Consider the following 17,659-nt stretch of genomic DNA (forward strand, 5'->3'; position numbering starts at 1 on the left):
AACTGCTAGAACTCATATAGGAATTCAGTAAAGTGTCAGGATGTAAAATCAGTGCACAGAAATCAGTCCCATTTCTATACACCAACAGCAAGACAGAAGAGAAATTAAGGAGTCAATCTTATTTACAATTGTACCCAAAACCATAAGATACCAAAGAGGCAAAGAGTCTGTACTCCGAAAATGATAAAGTACTCATGAAAGAAATGGAGGAAGAGATAAAGAAATGGAAAAATGTTCCATGCTCAGGGAATGGAAGAACAAATAATGTGGAAATGTCTATGCTACCTAAAGCAAACTACACATTTAATGCAAACTCTACCAAAATACCATCAATTTTTTTCAAAGAAATGAAACAAATAATCCTAAAATTTTTATGGAACAGAAGAGACCCCAAAAAACTAGAGGAATGTTGAAAAAGAAAGTCAAAGTTGGTGGCATCACAATTCCAGACTTCAAGCTCTATTACAAAGATCATGACAAAACTGTCATCATCAGGACAGTATGGTACTGGCACAAAAAAAAAAAAAAAAAAAAAAAAAAAAAAATCAATGGAACAGAATGGAGAGCCCAGAAATAGACCCTCAACTCTATGGTCAGCTAATCTTTGACAAAGCAGGAAAGAATGTCCAGTGGAAAAAAGACAGTCTCTTCAACAAATGTTGTTGGGAAATTGCAGAGCCACATACAGAAGGATGAAACTGGACCATTTCCTTACACCACACACAAAAATAGACTCAAAATGGGTGAAAGACCTCAATGTGAGTCAGGAATCCATCAAAATCCTTGAGGTGAACACAGGCAGCAATCTCTTTGACCTCAGCCGCAGAAACTTCTTCCTAGAAACATTGTCAAAGGCAAGAGAAACAAGGGCAAAAATGAATTACTGGGACTTCACCAAGGTCAAAAGCTTTTGAACACTAAAGGAAACAGTCGATAAAACCAAAAGACAACTGACAGAATGGGAGAAGATATTCACAAATGACATATCAGATAAAGGGACTAGTATCCAAAATCTATAAAGATCTTAACAAACTCAACAGCCAAAGGACAAATAATCCAATGAAGATGTGGGCAAAGGACATGAACAGATATTTCTGCAAAGAAGACATCCAGATGGGCATCAGACACAAGAAAAATTGCTCCACATCATTCAGCATCAGGGAAATACAAATCAAAACCACAGTGAGTTAGCACTTTACACCAGTCAGAATGGCTAAAATTAACAAGTACAGAAATGTCAGATGTTGGCAAAGATGAGGAAAAAGGGGAACCCTCCTACGCTGTTGGAGGGAATGTAAGCTGGTGCGGCCACTCTGGAAAACAGCATGGAGGTTCCTCAAATAGTTGAAAATAGAGTTACTCTATGACCCAGAAATCACACCACTGGGTATTTACCCTAAAGATACAAATACAGTCATCTGAAGTGGCACGTGGACCCAAATGTTTCTAGCAGCAATGTCCACAATAGCAAAACTATAGAAAGAACCTAGATGTCCATCAACAAATGAATGGACAAAGATGTGGTATATATGTATACATTGGAATACTATGCAACCATCAAAAGAAATGAAATCTTGCCTTTTGCAATGATGTGTATGGAACTATTGGGTATTATGCTGAGCAAAATAAGTCAATCAGAGAAAGGCTATTACCATATTATCACCCTAATATGAGGAATTTGAGAGGCAGAGTTGGGTGTTTGGGGATTAGTGAAGGAAAAAAATGAAACAAGACGGGATTGGGTGGGAGACAAACCCTGAGAGACTCTTAATCTCACAAAACAAACAGGGTTGATGTGGGTAGGGGGTAGGGATAGGGTTGTTGGGTTATGGACATTGGGGAGTGTATGTGCTATGGTGAGTGCTATGAAGTGTGTAAGCGTGACGATTCACAGACCTGTACCCATGGGGCAAATAATACATTATATGTTAATAAAGATAATTAATGAAAAAAAAGAAAACTTTCCATTGGGGCAACTGGGTGGCTCAGTGGGTTAAGTGTCTGCTTTCAAGTCAGGTCATGATCCCAGGGTGCTGGGATCAAGTCCCGCTTTGGGCTCCTTGCTCTGCCAGGCGATGCTGCTTTTCCCTCTGTCTACCACTCCCCCTGGTTGTGTTCTTTCTCTCTGACAAATAAATAAAATCTTAAAAAAAGAAAAGAAAAGAAAACATTCCATTATTAATGAAACCTTACATAAAGATCAGAATGCTGGGGATTTGGGAAAGAGTTTGGCCTATAAAACCACCCCCCTTTGTAGGTAAAGTTGACTCTGCTCAACATGAATAAATCTAGTCTCATGGCCAAGAACCCCAGGAAGGCTGGGAAAGTCCTAGAAGACTGAGGGGCAGTAGGACCAGGCAGTAAATTCACAGAAATACCAGCCTGCCCATGGGTTCCCTTCATTTCAAGTCATCAGCCAGACCCGACTCAATAAGTAGTGTTGGTATAATTGATTACCTATCTTGGGGAAAAGTTGGGTCCATCGTTACCATGATGTACAAAAATAACAACAACATTAATAAACACTCCTTGGAAGGCAGTGAAAAATAATTGAGTTTTACAAGGTTGATATGTTCTGAGTAAGAGAAACAAAATGTAGAACACTCATATAATTAATTCATTTTTGTCAATCACTGACCCCCAAATCCACTGCATTTATAAAATGTTTAATAGGATTATAAGAACAAGTAGAAAAATACATTAGGGTACATACTAGATGATTAATATGGGTAACTTGATGTGGGTGAAGGGAAAATAGGAGAGAGAGAGAACGGAAAAAGAAAAAAAGACTGTTTTAACAAAATTACCTTATATTTGTCATAGGCCTTCACATATTCAAAGATTTTAATTGTGTATATATTAATATTAAACAAATTATATAAAATAGTAATCCTGAATGAGGTATTATAGTCCATCTGTGTTTTGTAATTACTAAAGAAAACTAACATGGATAACTAAGGTTTACTAAGAAAAATATTAATCAAATCACATCACTGGAAAAAACTGGAATACATAAGGTAATTTTTAAATTAATGAATATGCAAGATAGTATCTACATTTTTTCAAGTTGTATTATAAGTATTAATTTCAAAGCAGAAAATCTTTAAACAATAACTCCAACATAAGTATTAAGAAGAAAATATCGCAAGGGCAAAAGAGCTATAAAGATAAAAGCATGAAAGCAGTCAGAGATCTTAAAGATCTATTTTATTGCCACATTTATACCTTTTAATGTGAATAGTATATTCTAGTGTTTTGAAAATGTACTATACCTTCTCCAACCGCTTTCAACAGAGCCTACACTGGCAGATATGAAAAGAAATTTGCCTTCCCACCCTTTCTTCTACTCCCACAATTTAAAATAATTACTTCAAAAATGTTCAGTTAAGACTCATTAGCTGATTCCTCCCTGGGCAATCACGTGTATAGCTGATAACTTTAGATGCAATTAAAATAAACTTTCAATAATGTGTTTGTTTTTCCCTATGAAAATGCTAGGTTCTTTGTCCCACTTAAGTTATCAAAACAACAGAATAATTTCCAGTACTGTCTTTGAAAGAGTTTGGCTACCTGTCTTATTTTTGCAGAAGTTTGAAATTATTTTAAATAAAGGTAAGCATGGTTCTAGTGGTTTCTCAGTCTAAACAAGAGTATGTTTTTCATACTAAATTCTAGAGTGATCAAAATAGATATGCCTTTGGCCTCAGAGGGTTTAGTGAGTTATTCATGGTTAAAAAATAATTAGTGGTTACAATAGTGATAATTCCTGTAGAAGATGAACAGACAAGCAAAAAACAGGTGCTGTGCTGAAATATAATGGGAGTTATGTCAGTTGGCTTCATTTAGCTGGGGTAGTTTAGAAAAGATGATTTCCCCCAGGAGTAGAGAATATCAAGCCTAATAAAATTACTTAGTAATATGATGAAGATAAAACTGTTGTGCCAAGATTAACTAGAGCAAGCGCCAGACTGCAGTTCAATCAAGCCCCTTTATCTCTTTCCTTAGAAAATTAAAGGGTTTGAAACCAGAAATATGAAATATAAAATTACTAATTTTCATATTAAATGGGATATTTTCTATGAATCTCAAATGAATGTAGTATTACAAACAATATGATTAATAACAATGTCAATTTGTTATCTAAAAGCTAATTTTATAGTGATCTTTATGTTTGAACTCTAATAATATATATTAATAAGGGAAACTATTTTAAAATTTTGATGCAATTCTAAAGTTTACTCCATTTTATTATAATATTCCTAGAAAAAAACAGACTTTTTCTTAAATTAAATGAAATATTATTTGATTTGCCTTAATTCAAATCCTGAAAAATAAGAAGCATTTTCAATCCTCTTGCTTACAATATATTTATTTTAACCATCATTCAGTAAAGTTTGATTTATTCATTGCAGGGAAACCAATAATTCTTACTTTCATAAAGTTAAAATAAAAATTACTTACCAAAAAAAAAAAAATCAAAGAAATGTTTCATAGATTTATGACAGAAAAAAACTACTCGTGATTCAAAAATATGTAAAACATATGTCAGAGGAAAAAATATATTTTAGAGGGATGGTAATACTTTTCTGTCATCTATGACTAATAATTTTTTCAATTGCAATAGAAAGATATTTTATTCAGGAACGAAAACCTCCATTCAAATAGGTAATTGTGCAATAATAAAAAAGAAATCTATTTATTTATCTATCCATCTATTTAATGTAATTCTTAGGAGTTTCAATATCAAGAAAAAAAATTCAGTGTTGGTGAGAGCACAGAGAAATAGTTTTCTTAAACTGCTTTGAAAGTGTGATTTAGTCCAACCTTAGCAATTTTTTAAAAATCCTTAACAGTATTCATTCTATTCACTCCAGTTAATACCATTTCTGAAAATGAATCCTCCCAGAATAATATAGGATCGTAACAGTAATCATGTGTGATAAAAAACAACAGAAATGCCCAAATTAAATAAATCACCTGGCTGGGATACTTGGATACTTTTTACCTAACAAAATTATTTTGGTCATTAATATTCATTGACATGGAAAGACACGACCTGTCTCTCCGCACACATATAAGGATAATCTGTAACTATATATACCAACTGTGATTATCTCTTTCTGCCCTGGGAATTAAAAAATGTTTTTCACAGTTTCAAATTATCTATGAGTATCTTTTAATTTTTTATAAAATGAACATGTATTACTTTTATAATAAGAAAGCTATTCTTAACTATACCAAAAATAATTTTTAATTTCTTTTGGTAGTAAAGACCACTATCTTCCCCTTACATGTATGCATAATTTTATATAGCTTCATTGTTTATGTCGAAAAAAATATTTATCAATAAATTGATCATTGAATGTATAGGTAATTATTTACATGCCTGGAGAGTAGGCTTAACATAAAGGAATTTTCTATGTTATCCTTCCTTTGGGTGAAGAGAAATAGTGTATGTGCTTTGCTTTTCAAAATTAACAAATAGATTTCCTACTTTTTTATTATTTTTGGCTAATTGCTTTTTCTAATTTCAAAATAAAATATTTTATTGCATTATTATTTGTGTTTGGTTTTGTACTTCAATTTCCTTTTTATTTTTTTAATTTTTTAAATCTTTTTATTTATTTTCAGCATAACAGTATTCATTGTTTTTGTACCACACCCAGTGCTCCATGCAATCCGTGCCCTCTCTAATACCCACCACCTGGTTCCCCCAACCTCCCAACCCCCCCACCTCTCCAAACCCTTTAGATTGTTTTTCAGAGTCCATAGTCTCTCATTGTTCACCTCCCCTTCCAATTTCCCCCAACTCCCTTCTCCTAACTCCCCATGTCCTCCATGCTATTTGTTATGCTCCACAAATAAGTGAAACCATATGATAATTGACTCTCTCTGCTTGACTTATTTCACTCAGCATAATCTCTTCCAGTCCCGTCCATGTTGCTACAAAAGTTGGGTATTCATCCTTTCTGATGGAGGCATAATACTGCAGAGTGTATATGGTCCACATCTTCCTTATCCATTCATCCGTTGAAGGGCATCTTGGTTCTTTCCACAGTTTGGCGACCATGGCCATTGCTGCTATAAACATTGGGGTACAGATGGCCCTTCTTTTCACTACATCTGTATCTTTGGGGTAAATACCCAGTAGTGCAATGGCAGGGTCATAGGGAAGTTCTATTTTTAATTTCTTGAGGAATCTCCACACTGTTTTCCGAAGTGGCTGCACCAACTTGCATTCCCACCAACAGTGTAGGAGGGTTCCCCTTTCTCCACATCCCCTCCAACACATGTCTTGCTAATTTTGGCCATTCTAACTGGTGTAAGGTGGTATCTCAATGTGGTTTTAATTTGAATCTCCCTGATGGCTAGTGATGATGAACATTTTTTCATGTGCCTGATAGCCATTTGTATGTCTTCACTGGAGAAGTGTCTGTTCATATCTTCTGCCCATTTTTTGATATGATTATCTGTTTTGTGTGTGTTGAGTTTGAGGAGTTCTTTATAGATCCTGGATATCAATCTTTTGTCTGTACTGTCATTTGCAAATATCTTCTCCCATTCCATGGGTTGCCTCTTTGTTTTCTTGACTGTTTCCTTTGCTGTACAGAAGCTTTTGATTTTGATGAAGTCCCAAAAGTTTATTTTGGCTTTTGTTTCCTTTGCCTTTGGAGACATATCTTGAAAGAAGTTGCTGTGGCTGATATCGAAGAGATTACTGCCTATATTCTCCTCTTTTTAAACAAATGCTCAGAATGTTCAAGAATTTCTGCAAGAATTTAACTTTGCTAAAGAGTCACAGGCTTTAACCATTCTCTCTGAGAATAATCCTCTCTCTGTCTCTCTTCTTATTTCTTGAGCCACATAGTTATGAGAGACGATCTTACCTCTCAGTTTATGGTAATTTATCAGTTTGGGTGAAGTACCATTCCCACTTAATTTTTTTTTTTAGTTCAATATTTTTCACTGTTAATTTCTACTCTTCCCATTTACATCCACTCTAAGGATTAAAGTCTTTAAATATCACATATTTTTCAAAAAAACATCACATTGAATCATATGTGCACATTTTCTCTTATTTCTCTGAATTTAGTATAATAGCATACATACAAAATGATTAAGAAGCATGATTCATTAGGTCAAAACAACTATAAAATTGTATTCATGAAAAAATGGCCTAAGCAATTTCATTTATTGAGCACTTATAAAGCCCTGAATTCAAAAATTAGATGCTGTAACTTTGTCCAAAAGCACATGAAACAGGTGAGTGGGGGATGGGCTAAATCGGTAATAGGTATTAAGGAGGGCACTTTTGATGAGCACTGACTGTTGTATGTAAGTGATTAATCACTAAGTCTACTCCTGAAATTAATATTACACTGTATTTTAACTAACTGGAATTTAAATAAAAACTTGAATCCTTTAAAACACACACACACACACACACACATAAAACAAAACAGAAGAATCATAAGAAAAATCTCAAAAAATTTTTTAAATATGAGTCACAGGCTGTTCGGTGAATAAAATGACATCAAATTTAATATCAATGATTGAAAGGTAAAAAATATTAACCATAGTTTTGGAAACTTAAACAGTTGCGGGGAACGGCCAGCAACCCCTGTACCAATGGATGAAAGATTACTCCAAACTCCACTGTGGAAGAGAGAAGGTAAGGGGTTCAATGCTCAGAGATAAAGACCCTTTGCTCTTCCTCCATTTCACTTTTATTGGTCCTTCCAGATAATCACAAATCCTTATCATTGTGTCTCAAGCAAGGGGTCTTACAGAAACTGGGAGCATCTGTTTACAGAAAAGATAAGATATGCTAATCTGCATGTTCTTCTATAGGTAGCCCAAGGGACGATGCTTGCATCCCTTAGGTGTTTGGCTAAGAAAGCTTGGGGGAAGGCAACTCCCTGTGGCATTCCAACAGCAGAGTGGCCAAGCAGGCCTCCACATTCCAGAGGCCTAGCCTTTCTCCAAAACCTTGCTTCGCACCCAGTGGCCTCTGTATTACATTTTAGCAAGCCAGGTATTATGGCTGACTTCATGCTCTACATTAACCCTAACAAATAATAATTATTAAATAGCTAATAGGCTAAATATTTTGAGCTGAATAAAAATTAAAATATTAGACATTAGAAGTACAAATTCTGAGTAAGAGATATTTTGAGAAGAAATTATATCCTTATATTAGAAGAGGAAAATCCTAATAATCAAATAGCTGAGTTTACAAAGAAATAAGGGAACAATTGAACCATTATGTGCCTAAAGAAATGTTAAGTATGACTTCGAGTAGAAAAAAATAATGGATCAGAAAGTTATGAACAAAAGATAATGTACAATAGAGATGATCAAAATATATACACGTTGTTTTTTTAAAGACTAATCCCATATCTGGTTTTATTGCTGCATGATTGAAGGAACAGATAAACCAAGCTGTGACAATAGTACAAAAATCTTTGTGCCGGTACATTTTAAAACATAAGAATAAATTTCTAGAAGGAAATACAACTTAAAATACAAAACATTAGAAATCATAAGTAATTACAGAGTTGTTAATGAATTGGAGAAAACCATTAAAAGCATAAACTCAGGTGGGTTTGAAGGTGAATTCTGGCAATACAAAGGAGAGATAATTCTAGTCTGATACAAACTTTTTCTGATAAGAGGGAAAAACAGGAACTCCATCTCGACTGTTTCTAAACTATAATAATCCTGATTATAAAAGCAAGCAAAATTATAAACCAATCTCACTAATGAAGATAAAAGGAAAACTTTTAACAAATATTAGCCGACCCAGTCCATGATTACTTTCAAAAAGAATAAAACCATTAAAAAGATTTGTAACTAATTGTATGACAAGTTTAAATGGAAAAAAAAATATTTTGAGAGATTTAGAAAAGGCATTTGATAAATTTTACAATTCATTCTTGGAAATCAGCAAACAAATGAAAATTTTAAAATATAGTATTAGAAGGTGACATTCTTAATTTGCTAAAAAGTAGCTACTAAATCCTACAACAATTATTACCCTTAAAAGGAAATTTTCCTTTAAAATCAGGAATAAGTCCATATCAGACATAGCTTCTACTGAACATATATTGGTGGGCCTAGCCAAGTAATAATTTAAGAAAATTAAATGAAAACCATAAAGGTTGTAACAGAAGTAACAAAACTGTCACTACTCACAGATTATGTCATTTCCCAAGGAGAAAAATTCAAAGGAATCATAGATTTTGTTAGAAATATTATAGTAACATAAGTTATTAAATACAGTATTAATATATCTATTTAAAGTTTCTAAACATTAACAAAGATATTTTAAAAATAATTCAGAATATAATATTTAATATATAAATGTAACTTTTGTAGTATAAGATCTTGTATTCTTGGACATTTTTATCAACTAATAGTCCTCTGCAAGACCCCCTAAATATTGTTTCAAATTTTTTTTCTTCCAAATCAAAATCTAGATAGAAGATGCTATTAAGATTTTGAGCAAGGTCCTTAAGTGATATGTCTTCTCCCAACAAGATAACCATGTAAACCTTTCCCCAAGACCAAGTCTGTCTGTGAAAGTCCCCTCATAAACTGCAAATCACCTCTACGGAAATTATGATCCCAACAGTCTTAAAATGTTCAATGATGGTAAAACTTTCTGACAGCCAGCAACTCTAGGTTTATAAAACTCTAAAAGTCCCTTTCCAGGGAGCCAAACCCACTCCCAGAACTTTTTGTGAAATAATTATTTGCTAAGGTGCCCATTCCAGTATTAGACCATGCCACTTTGGTCCATTTCAAGTATCTTATACTCTCAATTCCTAATTTCAGAGCTATTAGTTACCTTCAAGCACATTCATTTTTATCTCTTCTGAACCCAGATTTTCTAATTCTCTGTTTTAACAATGTTGTCTTGGTAATCAAGATAAAAAGAAAGAAATAGGTGTTTTTTGCCTGATGTTACCACAAGATGTCATCATCATGGAGAGCTCACATTGCATTGTTAAAGGATTTTTTTTTTAAGATTTTATTTATTTATTTGACAAATAGAGATCACAAGTAGGCAGAGAGGCAGGCAGAGAGAGAGGATGAAACAGGCTCCCTGCCAAGCAGAGAGCCCGATGTGGGGCTTGATCCCAGAACCCTGAGATCATGACCTGAGCTGAGGGCAGAGGCTTAACCCACTGAGCCACCCAGGTGCCCCTTCTTAAAGGATTTTTAAATGTGCTACAGCCTTCCATGGCTCACTCTAATTCAGTGTTTAAATAGTTGTACTGACCTTTCTATACTGAAATCCAGTGCATATATACCATATAAAAAGCTATCTTATGATATGATTCTATTAGATGAATGACTCAAATTGCTCCATAGGATTCATACCTTGCCCTTGTTCTTATGTTCCTGTATTTCCAAAGCACTGAACTCACTGCTTATTCTGCTGTTTGCCCTCCTTCCAACCACTGTACTTAACTGACTCCTGATTCTGAACACAGATCTCTTGAATATAGCCTTATATCTTTGTTTCAGAAATACACTCTTGATTATATTTGGGGATGATACCTTATATCTGACTTTATCCCCTGTGAACTTCCAGGTCACAAATGAAGGTGAAGTCCATTCAACTGATCTTTTTGTCTCAGATACCAATCTTTGATAGGGAAGAACATTTTAGCCAGAGTGAACAAATGTAATAAATGGCTAGGAAGTAGAGTAGTGGGAAAAGGAATCCAACTTTGTTGAATATTTCTTTCCTTGAGAAATAACTTAATTCTGATAACAATGAAATATTGAGAGTTTTGAAAGATAGAGAATTCCTTAATGATACATCTAATAAACCAAGTCAATCTAGAGGTGCTACGGAAAATGAATTAGAAGAGAGGGTTGGGGGAAAATGGAATCAGAAAGACTAATGCCTACAAAATAAATGTTTCTACTTATTAAGGAACTGTTTGATATAACAACTCACTAAATGACAAAGAATTAAGAAAATTATAGTTTTTCCAAATCATATTTTAGAGAAATGTTAGGTGAACAATGTGTTTTGTTAGCTATCCTAACCCATTGCCTTGAAAACAGACATTGTGCCTGATATTTTCTACTAATTTAAAAAAAATGGAAATAAAATGGAAATTAATTTTGTTTATGATATTTTTCAGTATTTAAAAATAATGCATGGAGTGCTAGTTAGTATACAATCTCCCTCTCTACTGTGTAATTTTTCATTGCCAAAACAATGATATGATTACATGAATGTTAACTAACTCACCCTTAGAATCTAAAATAGGAAAATTGGGCTGCATCATTGAAGGAAAAATGAAAAACAAATACTGTCATGCTAGCTAATGGATGAAAGAGATTGCTGTCACAAAGAAGGTGATGAGTCAGCAATTACTGCCCTCACTCATTCACCAAAGTGCACTCAGGCTCAAATTGTATTCTAAAGTAGAGTTTTTCCTTTCACAAAGGAAACATGAGTACTTTGCAAAAAGTAGACAGTATAATTTAGCTTTTTGATCATTGCAACACTGTGTAAAATGGCTCTAAGCAAATATATTTTCATCTGTGTGTGTGTGTGTGTATACACACATACATACATACATATGTGTATCTACATACATGAATATTTGTGTGGGTGCATACATTTTCATATGTGGGATTCTGAGAAGTCTTCTAATCATGTCTTAATCCATCTAATCAACACATTTGTATGAGGAAATGATCAACAAATATGTCTTAAAAAGTCAATGTTTATAACAGAGAGGGTGAATCATCAATGTGAACTATGAACTTTGGGTGATTATGACATGTCTGTGTAGATTCATCAACATAACAAATGTGCTCTGATGGGTACAGTGATAATGAGAAAGGTTATGCATGTGTGGGGTCAGAAGGTATATGGGAAATCTCTGTACCTTCTTTTCAATTTTGCTATAAAACTTAAACTGCTTTAAAAAAAAGTCTCCATTTTAAAAATTAAATAGAAAAAAATGTTAGTGTTTCTCAGGAAACATACATCATCATATATATCATCATACATATCAGCTACTCACCAATCAATAGAACATTGGTTTAATCATTTAACCACTTAAGCATATTGAATGTCTACTCTTGTTTTAAGCACTGTGTTAGGTCTCCAGACTAGGGAAATCAACAAGAATTATCCCTTTACTTGATATCTTGCATTCTATTCTGTATAGTATTCCCCATGGCACCAAAGTTCAGTGAACAATTCTTATGTTTTGACTCTGAATGAATGTATTTGATGAGAAAATACAGCAGATTATTTAAATTCATGGGTTTTAAAGCCAAACTACTGGATCTGAATCCCACCAGCATGATCACCTAACTTTAGCTGAATGTTGGGGGAGATTAATTCATATCTTTACACGTATGTTCTCTATTAGTAAAATATGGGTATAACATTAATATTTCTTCTGCTTGTCTGAAGTATTTAATTACATACTAGGTAAAACACTTAGAATAATACCTGTGTATTCTAATAAATAATGTTTACCATATAACTATTAATAAGAATTATTGTGTTCTGTTTTAGATATATTTTTGTCTAAATGTCTATTAATAAAAAAAGTAAAGATATAATCCTTCTAATGATGAATATACATATGATTAAAAATTCATCTAAATAATTCTGATAGCATACTTCTGGTGCTATTAGATGTTATTCTGATGAACCAAGTGGTCATCAGATATGCTCAAATTCATGACTCCATAACCCATCTGTCTTGGTGTTTATTACTTAATACTAAGTAAAACGTGCCCAAGATGAAAGTCAGAACATTACACATCTGTGTCTGCTTGTTTACACACACAATTGCAAAATATGTTCGATTGGCAGCATATGTTAGAGTGAACACCAATCTGTTATGGCAATAATTTCATTGTTGGCTGTATTGCAGAGGCCTGGTCTATAATGTATTTTATTAAGATGGATCTGCTTTAGTTTGTTCAACCAGTCATGGTAAAATATTTGGCTAATGTTTTTATTGCATGCCATCTGTGTGGGCAGTAAGGTTGTCCAATAACACATGAAATGTCAATGTTTTGAATAGACATCTAATTGAGATTTAATCAAATGGATATTTTACATTAATTAAATGCCAGCTGATTAATGAAAACATATTTTTCTATTTAATAACTATGTAAAAATGGAACATGATTAGCTCAAAATTCCATGCATTATGCACAAAATGTAGACTTTCTCATGAATATATGCATGCAAAACAGTGTAATAGAATCTAGATGCATTTAAATAGCATTAAAATAAATGTCACCCTGCTATTTAAGAAATAGTGAGCACTATGTGTTTGGAAATGATTCTCTCTAATATCTGGATCTCTTTGACCCCTCTTTGTACTGTCATAAAGCAGCACATTTTTTTCTCCACAGCCAGGGAAAAATTTAAATGTACCCACTCCTACTGTGACAAATAATCAGTTTCATATATGCAAACCTAGAAGTGTTGCTAACTACCAAAATGACTGTAAGAATCACAGGAGAACAAAATCAGGCAGATGTTTTGAAAACAAAGCAACTTGTTGAAATTTAGCTTCTCTCAAAAAAATATCAGGCAAATGAATCTACTTCACTCTTCATTTTCTTTCCTTATCATTTTCCATCATATCTCCTGGCAAAGCCATTTTTTTTCTCCAGTCTGGCTACATTTCCCTACATGTACCCATCTCAGGTTTATCCAAAATTCATTCTGTATGTGAATTCTCCCATTTCCCTGAAATACGTTTCCTTACTTGATTCCATGAGAAAATTCTGTTCAGAAGAGAGGACAGCTCTTACATGCAATTCTTTTATCATTAATATCAGCAAAATTCATTTATAACCTCCTTGCTTGCATTTTCCCTTAAGGTTGAAGATAAATCAAAGTATGGGATCAAGAATTGGATGAACCTTAGATAAAATCTGGCCCCAAATTATCCTTTCAGTGGATCCAGATTGCTAGTAACTTAGAGTACTCTTCCCTTTCAGGTGACACTAGGTAAAAGGTAATTTGGGGCTTTCATTCACATTTTAGTTTCTGTAGACCCTGGTTATTAGTAAACCATGAGTAAAAGAAAAGAAGTAATATATACTTGCACATCTGCCCCTATTTAATGTCTGAATATATGACCCCTGAAGACTGTCTATTTCTTTTTTATCTTCACTAACACACTAGTTAGTTAATTATTTAGTGTGACTAGCACACTAAACTATTATTAAACACACTATTACTTAAATACTCAATATCATGGCAAACCTTAAGATTGATTTCCCTTTCCACAATACAGGGATACCTTGTTTCATTGGACTTCACAGCTACTGCATTTGTTACAAATTGAAGGTTTGTGGCAACACTGAGCCAGTGTTGGCACCATTTGAGCAAGTCTTGAGCAAGTCTGTTGGCACCATTTTTCCAACAGAAATTGCTCACTTTGTATCTCTATGGCATGTTTTGGTAAGTCTCAGAATACTTCAAACTTTTTCATTATTATTATATTTGTTCGACTGATACGTTATCACTGATCTCTGATGTTGTTATTGTAATTGCTTTGGGATACCACAAATTGTACCCATACAGGTTGGCATATCAACTGATAAATGTGTGTGTACTGACTGTTCCACTGACCAACCCTTTCCCCATCTCTCTCCTTCTCCTTGGGCCTTCCTACTCCATGAGACACAATATTGAAAGTAGGCCAATTAATAACCTTGCTATAGCCCCTAAGTGTTCAGGTGATAGGAAGAGTCACATGTCTAGAAGAAGCTAGAAATGATTAAGATTAATGAGGAAGACATGCCAAAATCCAACATAGGCCAAAAGCTGGGCCTCCCCGTCAAACACTTTGCCAAGTTGTGAATACAAAGGAAAAGTTCCTGAAGGAAATTAAAAATGCCACTCAGGTAAACATGCAAATGATGAGAAAGTGTAACAGACTTATTTATGATATGGAAAAACTTTTAGTGGTCTGGACAGAAGATCAAACCAACCACAATACTGTCTTAAGCCAAAGCTTAATCCAGAGCAAAACCCTAACTCTCTTGAATTCTGTGGAGGCTGAGAGTGGTGAGAAAGCGGAAAAAAAAAATATTTGAAGCTAGCAGAGGTGGTTCATGAGGTTTAAGGGAAGAAGCTGTCTCTGTAACATACAAGTACAAGGTAACACAGCAAGTATTGATGTAGAAGCTGCTTCAAGAGATCCAGGAGATCTAGCTCAGCTCATTAACAAGCATGCCATGCTGAGGTTTTCCATGTAGACAAACAGCATTCTGTTTAAAAAAAAAAAAAATCCCATCTAGGACTTTCATAGGTAGAGAGGAGAAGTCAATGGCTGGCATCAAACTTCAAAGGACGGGCTGACCCTCTTATTAGAAATTAATGCAGCTGGTGACTCAAAGTTGAAGCCAATATTCACTGACCATTCTGAAAGTCCTAGGGCTCTGGAGAACAGTTATTCTGGCTGTGTTCTATAAATGGAACAACAAAGCCTGGATGACAGCACATGTGTTTGCATGTACTCAATATTTTAAGCCCACTGCTGAGATCTATTGTTCAGAAAAAAAGATTCCATTGAAATATGACCACTCATTGGCAATGCATCGTGTCACTCAAGGGCTCTGATGAAGAGGTACAATGAGAGCAATGCTGTTTTCCTGCCTACAGACATAACATTCATTCTGCAGCCCATGGGTCAAGGAGTTATTTTCACTTTCAAGCCTTATTAATCAAGAAATACATTTTGTAAGGCTGCAGCTGCCATATATAGTGATTCCTCTGGTGGATCTGGGCAAAGTAAATTGAAAACCTGTTAGGAGTTACCATTCTAGATGCACATTAAGAACATTTGTGATTCATGACAAAAAGTCAAAATATCAACATTAACAAGTTTAGAAGAAGTTTTTCCAATCTTCATGGTTGACGTTGAGGGGTTCAAAACTTCAGTGGAGGATGTAACTACAGATGCAGTAGAAATAGCAAGAGAACTAGAAGTGGAGTCTGAAGAGGTAACTAAATTGCTTCAAACTCATGATGAAAATTGAACAGAGGAGAAGTTGCTTCTTATGAATGAGTAAAGAAAGTGGTCTTTTCGCTTGATGAATCTCTTGTTAAAGATGTTGTGAAGAGTGTGGAAACTGACAACAAATGATTTAGAATATGACCTAGGCTTAGTTGATAAAGCAGGGGCAGGATTTTAGAGGACTGACTCAATTTCTGAAAGAAGTTCTACTGTGGATAAAAAGCTGTCATATGGTACAGTGTGTGACAGAAAAATTGTTTGCAAAAAGAAAAGAACCAACAGATGAGGCAAGCGTCATTGTTGTCTTATTTTAAGACATTGCCACAGCCAACCAACCCAAGCTGCAGCAACCACTGTGCTCATGTCAGCATCCATCAACATTGATGCAAGATCTTCCACCAGCAAAAAAAAAAAAAAGAAAAGAAAACTTATGACTCAGTGAAAGCTCAGATTATGATGAGCATTTTTAATAATAAAGTATTTTAATTAAGATATGTACTTTTTAAAAGAAATAATGCTATTGCATATTAATAGATTACAGTAGAGTGTTAACATAATTTTGTATGTATTAGAAAACCAAAAAAAATAATTTGATTTGCTTGTTTGCAGTATTTGCTTTATTTAAGTGGTCTGGAATCAAATCTGCAGGAACTCTGAGGTATGCTTGTATTTGTGATGAAGTGATAAAATTAACTTCGAAAAATGTATCTGTCCGATGATATAAATACATCAGTTAGTGGCATCCCGTTTTCAATCAATGATCCATTTCACCCAGGAAATGTACAAGGTTTAATAATTTTCAAGCATCCTCAACTTTGTGTAAAAACTAACTCATGAATTAATTTCAATGTTTTTCAATTTATATTTTAGTACTTTGGATACTAACAGAAGCACTTTGGATACGTACTGTATTAAGTTTCCTAACTGCTATCATCTTATTTAGCTAGTAAGTACTTATTTCCATGTGAGCTTTTAGTTCTACTAATCTGTACTGTGGGGGTGGGGGTAAATTCATTTGATATGACTTTATGACCTTAATGGAAAATCTAACCTCCAGTATTTTAAAATTATTTAATATGTGGGATTTTTACTACTGGTAGTCTATTTTCCTGATATTGTTTAAAATATAGGTAAGGCAAGAAAATATCATTTACAATGAAGCATCATTACTGACATTTTGATATCTAGCTATATGAACTCTTTTAATTCCTGTCTCTAAGGAATACACATGATAAAAACAATCACCCTAAACAGAAGTATTTCATTATTTTTGACAAAATAGATGATTAAATTTGTAATAAAATTTTAGTTTCAAGTGTGCAACATAGTGATTCAACAACTGTGTACATTATGTTACACTAACCACAAATATTGTGTGTCAACCCTATTCAAATAAAAAATTTAAGAATTGAAAATAATCAAAGAAGTATCATCAAAACCAAACAAAAAAAATGCTCTATTTTTTTTTTTAAAGGTGGGTCTGGGAAAAGGTGCATTAAGTCCAAGAAATGCCTGTGCTAATAGTAAAGGCTTAGAGTTCATTCAGCAGACCTGAGTCTTTGATCCTGACAATACCGATGTTATTAACAATGTATAGGATATTGAATAAAGCTACTGGATCTTTA

The sequence above is a fragment of the Lontra canadensis genome, unplaced genomic scaffold (genome assembly GCF_010015895.1).
Source record: "Lontra canadensis isolate GAN:19392208 unplaced genomic scaffold, GSC_riverotter_1.0 scaffold42, whole genome shotgun sequence".
NCBI lineage: Eukaryota > Metazoa > Chordata > Mammalia > Carnivora > Mustelidae > Lontra > Lontra canadensis.